This window comes from Megascapheus bottae, chromosome 11 (genome assembly GCF_031878675.1).
Source record: "Megascapheus bottae isolate mThoBot1 chromosome 11, mThoBot2.hap1, whole genome shotgun sequence".
NCBI lineage: Eukaryota > Metazoa > Chordata > Mammalia > Rodentia > Geomyidae > Megascapheus > Megascapheus bottae.
In genome coordinates this window covers 41,885,932-41,902,045 of record NC_143519.1, presented here as the reverse complement: position 1 = coordinate 41,902,045, position 16,114 = coordinate 41,885,932, and the positions used below count along the sequence as shown (strand labels likewise).

General features: G+C 42.6%; 1 protein-coding gene across 3 annotated transcripts in view; it reads right to left on the bottom strand.

Moving 5' to 3' along the window:
- Slc25a30 (solute carrier family 25 member 30) overlaps positions 1–3,709 on the bottom strand; it is a 28,115-nt gene extending 24,406 nt beyond the window's left edge. For 2 of the 3 annotated variants that reach the window (XM_090342109.1, XM_090342107.1), the window contains exon 1: positions 2,856–2,944. The gene's annotated coding sequence lies outside the window, so the exon portion shown is untranslated. Of the gene's footprint in view, positions 1–2,855; positions 2,945–3,586 lie in introns of those variants that run through there. The other variant, XM_090342108.1, reaches the window with a different exon arrangement.
- Between the last annotated feature and the right edge of the window lie 12,405 nt (positions 3,710–16,114).

Below are 16,114 nucleotides of genomic sequence, written 5' to 3'. Positions count from 1 at the left end.
TGGTGTTTCTCTAGATCTTAGCCCCCTGAATAGCTAAAATTACAGATATGAGCCACTAGCCACCAGCATCAGCTATTATCACTATTTGATGTCAGATATTGCTATACATTTTCCACACAAAGAACTTGACTTAATCCTCACCTATGAAATAGGTGTCATTACTCATCTACTCTTCCAAACAGGAGAAAAATAGCATTCCTTAGTCACTGGTACAGGGCATTCAAACCAATGCTTCTCTGAAGGGTATCACAAGATTCCCTCTATGCACTACTTTGTAGCCAAAGACTTTCTTTCAAAGACTGGTTAAAAAATAGAGAGAGACAGAGAGACAGATATATTGGAGATAGCCTAGTTATATACTCAGGAGTTGGAGATATGAGGATCACTGTTCAAAGACAGGCAAGAATCGTCTGAAAATCTGGTGAATGTAACTGTAACCCCTCTATACATTACCCTGACAATAAAAAAAAAGAATAGTCTGAGACTCTTATCTCTAATTAACCACCAAAAGGCCAAAATGGGGCTATAGTCCAAGTTGTAAAACACCAGCCTTGAATGAAAAAGCTAAGGGACAGAGCCCAGTCCCTGAGTTCAAGCCCTAATATTGTCACTCTCACACACAGACACAGACACAGACACAGACACAGACAGACAGACAGACAGACACACACACACACACACACACACACACACACACACAAATATTAAGGATGGAGGTGTAGCTCAAAAGAAGGGCAGTTGTCTAGTATAGAGGAAGTCCTAAGTTCAGTTCCTAGCACTACAAAAACACACGGGAGGGTAAACATGATGTTTTTTTCTGGAGTGATACAGAACAACTTATATTTAAGTAACTTCTGAAAAAATATCTATATAAATTAAGAGTTTCAAAGATTCTCCTCACGCTCAAGATATATGGTTAAACTGTGTGCTAGTGGCTCAAGACTATAATCCTAGATACTCAGGAGTCTGAGATCTGAGGACCCAAGATCAATGACAGTCATTTAACCAGCAACTCTAGTTAATCAGTTATCTCCAGTTATGGGGGGGAGGGGTGGTAAAAGCTCCAGCATTAAGAAGAAAAAGCTAAGGTAGGCTCAGTGACTCACGCCTGTAATCATAGCTACTCAGGAGGCTGAGATCTAGGATCACGGATCAAAGTTATCCTAAACGCTAAAGTCCATGACACTTGTATCTCCAATTAACCACTAAAAGACTGGAAGTGGCACTGTGGCTCAAGGAGTAAGTAGGGCAGTAGCCTTGCGCTGAAGAGCTCAGGGAAAGCACCCAGGCCCAGAGTTCAAGTCCCACAATCGCCAAAAAGAAAAAGCTAAGCACACTCAACATACATGCCCACATCCTCAAGCCTGTAAACCTAGCTACTCAGGAAGCTGAGATCTGAGGACTGCAGTTCCCAGTTTCAAGCCAGGCCAGGAAAGAAACTCCCTGAGACTTTTATCTACAATTAACCACCAAACAGCCAGAACTGCATCTGTGGCTCAAGCAGTAGAGTACTAGCCTTGAGCACAAAGATCAGGGACAAAAAAAAAAAAAAAGATATGGTTAAGTTACCCATCCTCTCTACTATATATTGTCTCCTATGTTTACTTAATATTATTGACCTTATTTGTACAGCTATGAGGAGAGGTAATTGAGTACAGTACTTGCTGCTAGAACCTCTGAACGCTTTCCAAGTTTCTCTTATATAATTCTTCATAAATTCTTCCAGTTTTACTTGGTGTTCTCTTTTCAGTAGTCTCAAATGGTAACCCATCTAAATGTGATCTCATTAATCTTATTGGCCTTTCATGAGCATTTCCCGTTTCCTATTCTTTTTTAAAGTGCAAAACGAAATTAAAAAAAAAAAAATCAGCACGGACTTAAAAACTTAGGTTTTAAAGAAGTCTTAGCAGGGTGCTGGTGGCTCATGCCTGTAATCTTAGTTACTCAAGAGGCTGAAAGCCTGGTTCAAAACCAGCCAGAGCAGAAAAAATGTGTGAGATTCCTATCGTCCAATTAGCCAGCACAAAGCTGAAAGTGGATTCGAGTGTCAAGCCTTGAGCAAAACAGTATCCAGGCCCTTAATTCAAACCCCTTGCTGATATAAAAATAAATTTAAAAAAATGAAAAAAACAGACTTGGAAAATTCTGCCTCACTTCTCCTAACTGAGCCCAAAGGTTGGCAGTAGCCACAGCTAAGTCAAGGCCATTTGCAAGGCTTCCAAGATTCCTCACTACCCAAGCTGGAGGAGGAGTGCATCTCGTGCAGGGCAGCTCCAACATCGCTTTGCTCTTCTTGCGCAGGAACAATGCAGCAGATGACTAAGAAAGACACGCTCGGCCCACGAAGACCTTAAAACCCAGAGCTTCCCGAACTCTTCGCGCAAATTCATTCAGACGGTTCTTGCAAACGTGGGCCGACCTGGCTGGCTGCCCGAGCAGTTGCCTGTCGTCCCCGGCATCGGAAGCTGGCGGGCGCCGGGGGCCGCGCTGGGCTCGGGGGCCGCACCGGGCACGAGCCCGCGAGTGGGCGGACACCCAGAGGAGGGACTAACCGCTGCAGCCAGGGCGCCCGCACCGCGCGGCCAGAACCGGCTTCACGCCCGCATCCTCAGGACGTCGGGAGAGGAACTGCCCCGCAACCATCCAGAGCAGCTCCCGCAGAACAGGCCCGGGAACCGCGCGCCACACCGCACGGAGCCTACCGAGAGCACCGGGCAGCCCTAAGCACGCCTGGCCGGAGGTCGCTTCCCGGGAGATGGAGGCCCCAGTCACACACCCCCCGCACACACACACCCCACCACGAAGCACTGCAGGGAAAGGCAGCGGGCGGAAGGAAGCGCCAGCCAGGAACTTACCACGCGATGGCTGCCGTCCGCCGCCTTTCCACCCGGGATCAGCTGCAGCTGAATGGGGAGACGACGAGAAAGGGTTGTGAAGCTGGCGAGGGGAGCTGCCCAGGAGCCTGCGCATAGCCCGGCTCAGACCACGCCCATACGAGGACACGCCCATCTCCACTCCCATTGGTCTCCATCAGAGCCGGCCCCGCCCTGGACCCGCCCCACGCTTGCGGTGAGTGGTCCGCGGAGTGACCGGGCCCAGGCAGAGCCGGGACGGGGAAACCGGGAACCACTCCCGGCAGAGAGGCGATCCCTCTAATTAGAGAAAACGTGGGGAGGCCTCGCAGCAGGAGCCTTCTAAGGTGGGTGGTTCTCTGTCCCCGAGAGCCTCCACCATCCAGAGGAAGTAAACTTGCTCTTAGTTTTCACACCCCAGGTATTTGATTTGAAAATGTGTACACCAACCGAAAAAGTGGAGGAAACGGACCTTGTAGAGCGTCCGGTTTAGACAGACGCCGAAAGCACACATTTCACCACATTTGTCTACCCTGTCACTGTATTTTCTCCTTGAGCCAGATTAATAATGTGATGTAATACTAAGTTGATAAATTGGCATTTGTCACGCGCAAGAAATAGGATATACTTTCAATCATGTCTGATGTAACATCCACATTTGCATTTTCTTTGCTGTCCCAAAATGTCACGGACATTCACACCTATATTCGATTGCAGATCTACTAAGGACTAACCTGATGCATTTGATCTCAGATCTCTACTTAACTCCTCGCTTTATAAAATGACGTAACTTCGTAGTGTTTGAAGTGCAGGCCAGTCGTCTTGCAGACCGCATCGCGTCCTGCAATTGTTCCCTTATGAACAGATCCATGCTAAACGTTTTAATGAGAAAAAGTAAGCTGGAAAGTAAGCTTGAAAAGCTGTGTTTTTCCGTTACTTCGCTTTACTTCCGGGGAGGGGGGGCCCCAGATGGTCAGTGACGTCATCACCCTTACTAGATCCGGGTAACTTCTGGCTCATTTCTCTCCCACGAAATTGCCTTCTGCCATGGAGATCAGTACTTCAGTCATAGATTGCAACCTGGTGAATATTTTGACCCTGACAACCCTTTTAGTCAACGGAATAGCATACAGTGGTGAACTTTCTATAGTTGTTATAGTGCCGTGACTTGGCAGTTCATTCGTTTTTTACATTTATTTTTATTTGCCAGTCCTGGGTATGTATATATATATATATATACATATATCTTCATGAATGCTAGGCAAGCACTCTACCACTAGGCCAAACTCCAGGCCCCCAATTGCTATTTTCATTTGTAACAATTTTAAAGTTATTGTTCATCTGTTTGTTTTTTTCAGTTTGGAGTGCTGCCCTTAAGATTCATGCTCTATCCCTTTGAGCCATAACTCCACTTTGGGTTCTATTCCTCAGTACCACATGCACAGAAAAAGCCAATATTGGTGCTGTGGCTCAAATGGCAGAGTGGTAGCTTGAGCAAAAGAAGCTCAGGGACTATCCTTGAGTTCAAACACCCGGACTGGGGGAAAAAAAAACACAACAGCATAATTGGTTTAGAAATAAGAAAAACAAAATGCAACTAATATAGAACTGTATTTACTAACCATTTATTGCTAGCTCCTGCTGGACACAACTTATTTTTTATCTATTGTTTGCTTTCTACTTTTGCCTCATACCGTGTGTGTGTGTGTGTGTGTGTGTGTGTGTGTGTGTGTGTGTGTGTTTTACCTGACTATGGTAAATACACCCAGGTGGCAATATAAAATAAAGACCTTGATTCTGTTCTATCCTGGCCACAGCTTTATTAGCTCTTTGGCCTTGGTTGATTAACATCTCAGTTGATGAAAGTCCTAAGCTGCAAAACAGTAGCCTAGAGAATGTTAAATGAAGTGAAGAATATGTGTGTGTGTGTGTGTGTGTGTGTGTGTGTGTTAGCTTTGCACCACTGTTAACTGAGACAATCAGTCTGTGATTAGATAGACATATTGATTTTAAACCTCTGTTGATGGAGGTGACACAACATGGTGGCAGCATGTGACAGAGAAAAACATTTTCCCTCACAGTAGAGAAGCCCATTAAGAGAAACAGGAAGCAAGCAGGGTCCTACAAACTGCCTTCTAGGACATGCCCTTTCCAATGACCTAAAGCCTCCTCCTAGACGCCACCTCTTAAAGTTCCACCACTCCTCAGTAGTACCAAGGTGGAAGCAAAGGCTCTAAAGCATGGACTTCTGGGAAATATTCCAGACCCCAATTATAGCAGTATACAAAACATACTTTGTGAAATAGAGTTGCTGTAGAGTTGTCTTCCAAATTCGGCTGGGAGTTTGGCCTAGTGGCAGAGTGCTTGCCTAGCACGCATGAAGACCCAGGTTTGATTCCTTGGTACCACATACATAGCAAAAAGCCAGAAATGGTGCTGTGGCTCAAGTGGTAGAGCCTTAGCCTTGAGAAAAAATCCAGGGACAGTGCTCAGGCCCTGAGCCCAAGCCGAGGATCGGAAAAAAAAAAAAAAGAAAGAAAGAAATGTCTTCCAAATTCATCTGACCCATCCCTTGGCAACTTAAAGTCCTCTATTGCTTCCCAATGTGCTCAGGTTAAGGCAAGTAAACCCTTAAGCCTGATAAAAAAAGACCCATGAACCTAGACTTGTTAAATCTTTCCAGGTACAGGAATTCAGTTCCCCATTTCCTCCTTCATTCACCCCACCTCTCACCCATGCATTTTAAGTCTGATCCTGAACTTTTAGCCTGATTTGCATTGAGGCCTTGTATTAGCGTAATCTGCATGTGTGGTAAGGCCCACAGAACCACAAGCCAGCACTACAGCCCTAATGAACTGGCAATCTAGTTTATTTCATGTGATGTTACTTCCTGTGTGTATTTCTGTTAACATGTTTCTGTCTCTTCTCTGTTGCCAAGAACACAATACCATAAACCAGATGCATTGTGAAGAAAGGTTTGTTTGGGATTATGGTTCTGGAAATGAAAGTTGCAGGGCCATATCTGGTGATAGCCTTCTTGCTAGTAGTGCCTTATAGTAAAAACTATCACGAGGCAGTTATATAACTATGTAAAGAACAATGAAATTGCCAGCTGAGATCAACTGAATAAATGAATGATGGGGAAAAAATCAGGACATAGTTGATATTGTTTATCTTGAAAAAATATGAGCCTGGGGCTCAGACATAGGGGTCATACTGTTGTGTGTCCCTTTTTTATAGAGGAACTATATATCTTTGGACTTTACATCCAAGCCTTCCAACTGTCTCTTTCATGGTAGAAACAAAACATTCCACTAAATTTATGAAAAACAATACTGTCAAACAGTTAACGATATATGATTAAAGCTTTTAATATTTCTCAGTAGGTTATAATCAGAACTTTCTCTCATTTTTTCCTTCCTTCATCTCTTCGTCTCTTTCTCTCTTCTTTCTTTCTTTCTTTCTTTCTTTCTTTCTTTCTTTCTTTCTTTCTTTCTTTCTTGGCTTACTTGATATGCTAACATTCTATCACTTAAGCCATATCTCCAATGTAGCTCTTTGCTAGTTCTTTAGGGGATGACGTCTTTCAGGCTTTTCAGCTCCAGGCAGGCTTTAACTAGATTCTCTGCATCTCAGTCTCCTGAGTAGATAGGATAATAGGCTTAAGCCACTGGTCCTAGCTCAGTTTTTCATTAATATATATATATATATACTTATTGTTTCAGTTTAGTTTTTCTGGCACTAGAGCTTGAATTCAGGACCTAGGAGCTATCCTCTAGCTTTTTCATTCAAAGCTAGCACTCTACCACTTCAGCCATGTTTCTGGATTTTGCTGGTTAGTTAGAGATAAGATTCTCCTGGACTTTCCTACCTGATCTGGCTTTGAACCATCATTTTCAAATCTCATCTTCCTGAGTAGCTAGGAATCACTGTTACCCAACTTACTAATACAGTTTCAAGAATAAAATCTTAATAAAAACAATAGCTGAACATGGTGGGACATATACTCTATAGTCCCATATTTGAAAGACAGAGGCAAAATGATTCAAAATTTGAAGCTGTCCTGAGCAGGATAGTGAGAACTTTCAAACAGCAATAATAATAAAGACAAAGCAATTAAATCATGAGGGTTCTGACTTAATAGATGGTTTATGCCATTCATGAATTCCAATTTTGAATAGACTATTGGGAGTTGTGGAAGGCAGGGCCTGATTGGAGGAAGCAGCTCACTGAGCAACCTGTCCTTGGGAGCTGTATCTTGTCCTGGTCCCTTTCTGTTGCCACTCCTCTCTGCTTTCTGTTCACCATGAGGAGATGAAACTCCTTACTACAGCACATTCCCCACTGCTGTGCTAGTCTGCCCCAGTGTGTGGGGCCAAGCAACCATAGCTGAAGAGTCTAAAAGCATAAGCAAAACACACCCGTTGCTCTGGCTGTTTGGCCACAACAATGATGAAAGCTGACTAATGAGGAAACCATACCATATGACTATATACTAATTTTTATAGCTTATTTATGGGATGAGACCCAAAGAAAACTAACGAAATCAGTGCATCAAAAAGTCAATCTTAGGGGCTGGGAGTTTGGCCTAGTGGTAGAGTGCTTGCCTAGCATGCATGAAGACCCAGGTTCGATTCCTCAGTACCACATACATAGAAAAAAGCTGGAAGTGGTGCTGAGGTTCAAGTGGTACAGCTCTAGACTTGAGAAAGTCCAAGGACAGTGCTCAGGCCCTGAGCCCAAACCCAGGACTGGCAAAAAAAAAAAAAATCAATCTTAAGCCAGATGCTGATGGCTCACACCTATAATCCCAGCTACTCAGGAGGCTGAGATCTCAGGGTCACAGCTTGAAGCCAGCCAAGGCAGGAAAGTTTGTGAGATTCTTATCCCCAATCACCCTCTAGAAACCCAGAAATGGAGCTATAGCTCAAAGTGATAAATCACTATCCTTGAGTGAAAAGGCTCAGCGACAGAGCTAAGGCACTGAGTTCAAGCCCCATGACCACCACCACCACCAACAACAAAATCAGTCTTAGCTCTCACCAAAATTGCCTGTTTTCTAACTAAATATTTTATGCTCTAATTTTCTGGGTTGCTTTCATGTTGTGGATAGTGCCAAGACAATCAGACTTACCTACCAGTAGCAAAGTTTAAAGACACATCGCAATCTGTAGCAGATAGACTGAATGGCTTTTTCCAGGAAAAAGAATTTGGGGAACTGTAAGTGACCAGCAAGGACTAATGCTGAAAGACACAAACATAAAGGGAATAAACAGGTGACGCCTACATGGTAATTATAGCTAGCATGTCTGCAGCAGCCTCTAGAGTGTATGGGAGGTCACTAGCCTGGCCTGCGGCTGCAGAACTGTTCCAGGACATTCCAGTAATTTGTAGAATAGCCAGAGATAGCAAACCCAGAATGATATGAGGATATTCTTTCCTTATACTTTTTTTTTTCTGAGAAAATGTCTTGACGTGCAGCCCACACTAACCTCAAATTCAAAATCCTCCAGCATCAGCTTTCCAAATGCAGGAACTACAGCCTGTGTCACCACACCTAATGTCTGATACCATTCATTTTAGTTATTTGATTCTGTTTTGTTGTTGGTTTTGGTGCCAGTCCTGAGGCTTGGATTCATGCCATAGCAGGAAGGACTGTGATGCACTCTGCTATTTATTATTCTTTTCCATAAACCCATTTGGGGTTTACTTTGTTCACAGCCTACAAAACTATATGTCCTGTTTTAGGCATTCTACATACACAAATATGATCAAACTATGTTCCTTGTTGGTCTAGGGGTGTATCTCAGCAATAGTATGTGTGTTAGGCAGTGTGATGTCGTTGATTCAGTCCTCAACACTGAAACAAAATAGACAACAAAAGCAAAACCCCCTAAGACCATTACTCTTTCTGGGCTATTCTCTCTATAAAAAAATAGCCCTCATCTCTGTAGAGTTCAGGAAAAGGGACCAAGGGACTGCGACTGCTCCACAGGCCCTGTCTCTCTCCAACACTCTTGAGACATTGTTTCATATGTCTCATGTGAGTAACATGTATCTGGCCTATAATGGTTGATTTGTACTGAAAAAGTGCAGGCTTTATTTTCTTCTCATCATTTCCTAAGCATTCATAATAACCACTCGGTACCTAACATCCTGTTAGGTACTGTAGGTTTTCTAGATATGACTTAAAGTAGAGGAAGTTGTAGGTGGATGTGCAAATATATAAGGGACCTGAGCATCCTCATTTTGTGTGTGTGAGAGACAGAACGTGTGCATGAGTGTGCGCAGTGGGCACAGGCACACATAATGGGGTTTGGACTCTGTACTAGCTTTATAACTCATAGCTGGTACTATACTACTTGAGCCATGCCTCCAGTTCAGCATTTTTCTAGTGAGTTGCTGACTTTGCTTCACGGGCTGGCTTTGAACCTTAAGCCTTCAGGCCTCAGCCTCCTGAGTAGCTAGGATTACAGTTGTGAGCTATCAGTGCCCAGCTGTTGTTCTCAGATTCTAAGAGTCCTGGAATTAGTTCCCATAGTATTCCAAGAAACACCTGCAAAAGGACCAAGTACAGAAGCAATTGGACACCTGGAACCAGGCACAGAGCCTTTATAATCCTATTAGGTATAATAGGTTATCTACCCCTCTGTCCCTTCTTAGTCGTCCATTCTTAAATGTGAACACGGTACTGCACCAGTGGCCAGCATCTTACTAAGAAAATAGCATGTTAAATAAATAAATATGAATGAATAAACGAACATGTAAATAAATACCACATACTAAGAAGTGTGGGACCTAAAGAATAAGAGTTAAGGTTCTCACAAGCATTGTTGGACAGCTAGACTAACAGCTACTTCCAACCTCCTTATTTCCTGTTCCACGAGAAAAGTACCACTTACACTGGGTTCTGCAAACTTGGAGTTTTGCTCACTGTTAACACTGTGTTTGTAAAACTAATGAGGTATGGATCATGAATGTATATTTTTTTGCCAGTCCTGGGCCTTGAGCTCAGGGCCTGAGCACTGTCCTTGGACTTTCTCAAGGCTAGCACTCTACCACCTGAGCCTCAGCACCACTTCCAGCTTTTTGCTATGTATGTGGGGTACCGAGGAATTGAACCCAGGTCTCCGTGCATGCTAGGCAAGCACTTTAACCACTAGGCCAAACTCCCGGTCCTCCAGCTTTTTCTATGGATGTGATACTGACAAATCAAACCTCCGTCTTCAGTAGGCCAAACTCCCAGCCTGAATGTACAACCTTTTTAAAAACAAACTACATGCCGTTCATTCCACAATAAGATTATTCCAATGATTTCCTGTACGTCAAGTTGTTTTTAAATACTGTTGGGTTAAGGAGAACCTACTGCCAATGTCCCTGCACGCAGGACATCTACAGTTTGTTGCATATGACAATGGACAAGCTCTGCAGGCAGGCTAGAAAGGGAATGACTGCCACGGACTGCACCACAGACACTACTTCTGCAGCCTGGTGCACAGGGTCTCATGCAGTAAGAATGTGAAGACCTGGTTCACACACAGGGAAGCACTCTTTATCAGTACTCACAGGACAGGGGGTGTCTATAGAATCAGTTCAGGTCCCCAAAAAGTGTCAGTGACAAATCACAGCAATCACATGGACTCCCAAGATACCGTACTGGTGAAGTAAGTCAGTTACAAATACCTCTTGAGTCATATAACGTTTCCATGAAGCATATAATGGAGGAACGGGAGTTTGGCCTAGTGGTAGAGTGCTTGCCTAGCATTCACAAAGACCTGGGTTCAATTCCTCTGTACCACATACATAGAAAAAGCCAGAAGTGGTGCTGAGGCTCAAGTGATAGAGCTCTAGCCTTGAGAAAGCCCAAGGACAGTGCTCAGGCCATGAATTCAAGCTCCAAGACCAGCAAAAAATAAAAATATAAGGTAATCAAGCTTAAAGAAGCAGAAAATAGAGTGGAGGTTGCCAAAAAAGAGGTAAAGGCAGAGGGAAGCAGTAAGCAATGTGCACTGGGTAGAAAGTTACAATTATATGTCAGGTGCTGGTGGTTCATGCCTGTAATCCTGACTACTCAGGAGGCTGACATCTGAGGGTTGTGGTTCAAAGCCAGTCCAGGCACAAAAGGTCCATGAGACTTGCATCTCCAATGAACCACCAAAAAACTGGAAGTGGTATTGTGGCTCAAAGTGGTGGAGCACTAGCCTTGAATTGAAGAGCTCAGGGATAGTGCCTGGGCCCAGAGTTCAAGCCCTGTGACCACCACCACCACCAACAAAAAGGAAGTTATAGATATACAAGATGATTGGGTTCTAGAACCTGCTGTATAATTATGCTTATCTCCCACAGTAGTGTTGCACACTTAACATTTTGTTCAAGGGCCGGGAGTTTGACTTAGTGGTAGAGTGCTTGCCTAGCATGCACGAAGACCCGGATTCGATTCCTTGGTAGTACATATATAGAAAAGGCCAGAAGTGGTGCTGTAGCTCAAATGGTAGAGCTCTAGCCTTGAGGAAAGCACAAGGATAGCCCTCAGGCCCTGAGTTCAAGCCCCAGGACTGGCAAAAACAATTGTGTTCAGAAATCAAATCTTGCCTGGTGCCAGTGGCTGACACTTGTAATCCTAGCAACTCAGAAGGCTGGGATCTGAGGATCACGGTTCAGAGCCAGCCTGGGCAGAAAGGTCTATAAGAGTCCTATTTCAAAATAACTACCAGAAAACAGGAAGTGCTGCTGTGACTCAAAGTGGTAGAGTTCATCTTGAGCAAAAGAGCTCAAGGACAGCTCCCAGGCTCTGAGTTCAAACCCCAGGACCAAACAAAACAAAACAAAAAGTCTAATTTTGGGAGCCAGGCACTGATTGCACACGCTTGTAATCCTAGCTATTCAGAAGGGCTGAGATGTGAGGGTTGAAATACAAAGCCAGGGGTTGGGTGTGTGGACTAACGATAGAGTGCTCTCGCCTAGCATACACAAAGCCCTGGGTTTGATTCCTTGGTACCACATGCACAGAAAAGGCCAGAAGTGGGCACTGTGTCTCAAGTGGCAGAGCACTAGCCTTGAGCAAAAAGTGACCAAGGACAGTGCCCAGGCCCTGAGTGAAAGCCTCATTACTGTCAAGAAAAGGAAGAAAGAGAGAGAGAGAGAGACAGACAGAGACAGAGACAGACAGAGATAGACACACACAGAGGAGAGAAAGAAAGAAAGAAAGAAAGAAAGAAAGAAAGAAAGAAAGAAAGAAAGAAAGAAAGAAAGAAAGAAAGAAAGAGGGGCCGGAGTTTGGCCTAGTGGTTAAAGTGCTTGCCTAGCATGCATGAAGACCCGGGTTCAATTCCTCAGTACCACATACATAGAAAAACGCCGGAAGTGGTGCTGAGGCTCAAGTGGTAGAGCTCTAGCCTTGAGAAAGTCCAAGGACAGTGCTCAGGCCCTGAGCTCAAGCCCAGAACTGGCAAAAAAAAAAAAAAAAAAAAAAAAAAAAAGAAAGAAAGAAAGAAGAAAGAGAGAAATACAAAGCCAGCTCCAACAAACAAATCCAAGAGATTCTTATCTCTGATTACCAGCAAAAAGCCAGAAGTGGAGAAATGGCTCAAGTGATAGAGTAACAACCCTGAGTGCAGAAGTTTATTGAGCAGGAGGCCCAGTTCAAGACCCAATACCAGCACAGAAAACAGTTAAAGCTCATGTTAAATGTTTTTAATACATATAGAGAGAGTGAGAAGCAGAATAACACACACACACACACACACACACACACACACACACACACGTATATCTCATGTCCAAACTCATCAAATTGTATACCTTATTCCACCTGTAGAGGCATGCCTGTCCAACAGTCAGTCAGGAAACCAAAACAGGGGATCAAAAGTTCAAGGCTCTCTGGGATGTTTGACTCTATAGATATAATGCTTTATTACATAGATTAATATGTATCTATGATATACAAACCCTTAGCCTAATTTTGATTATGTTCTAAAAACTAAATGCCAGTGATTATATAGAGAGATTCCCTTCTTGAACACTTGTTTGTTAAGCATGTCATTTGAAATATGATGTCAAAATCAATGGTAATAAAAAAAACAGAAAAGTTCAAGGCTATCTGGGATATTTAGTGAAAATTATTCTTTGTTTATTTTTCTTTTCTTTCTTTATTTCTTTCTCTCTCTATCTCTTTTTCTTTCTCTCTCTCTCTATATACTTTTATATGTATTTATATAACATATATATAAATATATTTATATATAACTTATATATAAATATATTTATATAACATATATACTTTAAACATGTACAGTTTACACATATATACATGTCATATACATATATTCTATATGTACATATGTAAATATATTTATATAAATAAAACAATGGAAATGTGTAAAAATAAAATACATAAAAATAAAATTTATTGCAAAATATATATAAATATTTATTTATATAGAAAGTATGTATAGTTTAGATATATACAGTTTGGGTATAAAGATTATACCCAATTGAAGCTATGAATTAAAATACTCTAGGTAAAAGAATTAAAAAGAACCCTGTGAGGAGCCTAATCTGGATATCATACTACAAATTCGTGACTCTCTCGACAGATGCTGGTTAACTAGCAAATTCCTCTGCAGAGGGCCAGTTCAAGCAGCCAGCAGAGCCCACGCTCACACTGTGCTTACTTGGGGGTTCATAACAGCACCATGTTGTTCTTTCTCTTCTTGTCCTTCCCAACAGTTCAAGGTCATTGCTTACTTGATGGCTGAGTCACATGTACATTCATTGCCATGCCAGATTCGTTCTTTGAACACCAGAAAAGCAGTTTGGATTGATTAAAAACTCTCTACGTTCAGGACTCCTTTGAATTTGGATTTTCCGATAGTCTGGGGGAAAACCCTGCAATCAGGCCAAAAGGACACACATGTCACCTCTGTCCCCTTTCACCTAATCACTTTTACAAGTGAACAGTAACACCCAACTGGAGCTTATTGATTAGTTCCGAGAATAAGTGCCCTTTATACATTGCCACAGTGTCTGTTCCCCACATAAATGAATAAACAGAATGACCTCTTCCCCAAAAAAGATTTCCTTCATCAGAGTTCACTGGACAATAGAAGCTAAGGAAGACACATGTCCCTTGCCATGGGATGCCTGAGCCATTTTCAGACTGCCACCAAAGAAGACATCACCAGATGTCGCCCCTACACCTCTCACCTCTGGAACAATCTCCCAAATGTCACCTTGCTTCTCCACAGAGTGAAACAAGCCAATAAAACAGGTATAGAAGATTTGACAATTGCTGTAGGTGGGGTGCTTTTGCTTCTCTTTCTGTTGTGTTCAAAAGCACAAATGGCTTTTTGCCAGTCCTCACTTTATCACACCTAGCATGATGTGAGTGCCAAAGAAATGTCAGGTAAACAACAATTCATAAAGCCTTGCTGGAAATGCCCACAATTCAGCTGAGAGCTGTTCCCTACTCTTGGTTTTCTGTGAGAACCACAGAGAAACATGATTCAAAACATGATTTTAAAAAAACCTGTCTCTGTCAACTACATTACTTGTCCTTACCCATTAATCCTTCATTTAAGATGAATCATAAATTTCAGGAAACAAAAACAGAAAACAGGAAGATCAGTAAGGTGTGGAATAGTGCTATTTACACAACTAGCTCCAGCAAGGACATAAGGGAAATGTAGCAGAGAAGTGGTGTGTCTATCACTAAAACTGAATAATCCTGTGTAATGGTGAATCTGGATTGCCACTAAGTCCCCTTCTTCCTCTGAGAGGATGGATTTTGTAATTACTTTGCTGCCGCAGGCTCTCTATTAACCCCAAGAGCCAAGACCCAGACTGAGAATGTGGCTTAGTGGTAGAGTGCTTGCCTAGCATCCATGAAGCCCTGGGTTCAATTCCAAGGGCCTCTGACTGCACAGGGAGAATCCAGGTATTGTATGTATGAGTCATTGGTAGTGCAGGACTGGGGATCTGTCTGCAAAGCAGTAGAGAGGGTTCAGGGGTGCATCAGTTCCCACATTTCTCTCAGCTTTTATAATGCAACATCAGCTTGTCCCACACCTTTTCCTTGCCAGGAAAGAAAAAGTCAATTCATTTTATCCTGGAGAGCTTAGAGCTGCACTGTTAAAATTAAGCCTCTGAGATGGGTGCTGGAAGCTCACACTTATAATCCTAGCTACTCGGGAGACTAAGATCTGAAAGATATCATTCTAAGCTATCCTGGGGAAAAAGTCAATGATTTTTTTTTCCAGTCCTGGGTCTTGAACTCAGGCTCTGGGCATTATCCCTGAACTTCTTTTGCTCAAGGCAAGTACTCTGCCACTAAACCACATTCCTAGCTCCTCCATGAGACTCTTAGCACTAACCATCAAAAGGCTGAAAGTGAAGGTGTGATTCAAGTTGGTAGAATGTCACTTTGTGCAAAAAAACTACAGGAGAGCATTCAGGCCCTGAGTTCAGGCCTCAATACCAACCTACACACCCACACACACCAATTCCCCCAAATAAAGCTTCTGTTGGAAACATAGTTGTCTAGAAAGTGGAAAGCCCTAAATTCTAATCCAAGGAGTGGAAAAATATTAGTAATTCTTTTGGGGGACATGGCTCAAGTAGAGTTTTTGCCTAGCATGTACAGAGTTCAATCCTCTGAACAATTTCATTTTAGTCATTAAAAGGATCCAAGTCTTAGCTATTTCTTTCAAGTGATTTATCAGTCCTACAAATGCAGTTTGAGACTCAGTATCTACTGTTCCCTCTGTTTTCAAGGCCAGTTCAGAATTCCCATCTTCTAGAAAGTGTCACCAAGCAGTGATAGGTACAAAGAGCCAAATATATTATGAGTTAATGAATTTGACTTCATAAAAGCTTTTGTTGGTACTATCATTTCCATAGTTAATTAACATCAACATATGGGTGCATCTTTTGTGACATTCAACATTAGTGTTAATATCATGGTTTTTTTTTTGCTTTTTTTTAGCTTTAGTAAGTATAGTATTTTATGCTGATAGTATTTTATATATTTTATAACAATTGCACGACCAAGATGCTATCATTTTGTTTTCAGTTAATTCTGGGGTGTTGGTATCTTGCTTGAACTCAGGACCTCAAGTTCTAGCTTGGCTTGCTCATTCAAAGCTGGTGTTCTACCACCTGAGCCATGCTTACATCCATCAATTTGTTTTTTAATCAGAAATGATATCTCGCAGACTTTTCTGCCTGGGATGTTTCAAACCTAGATCCTCTGATCTCAGCCTTCT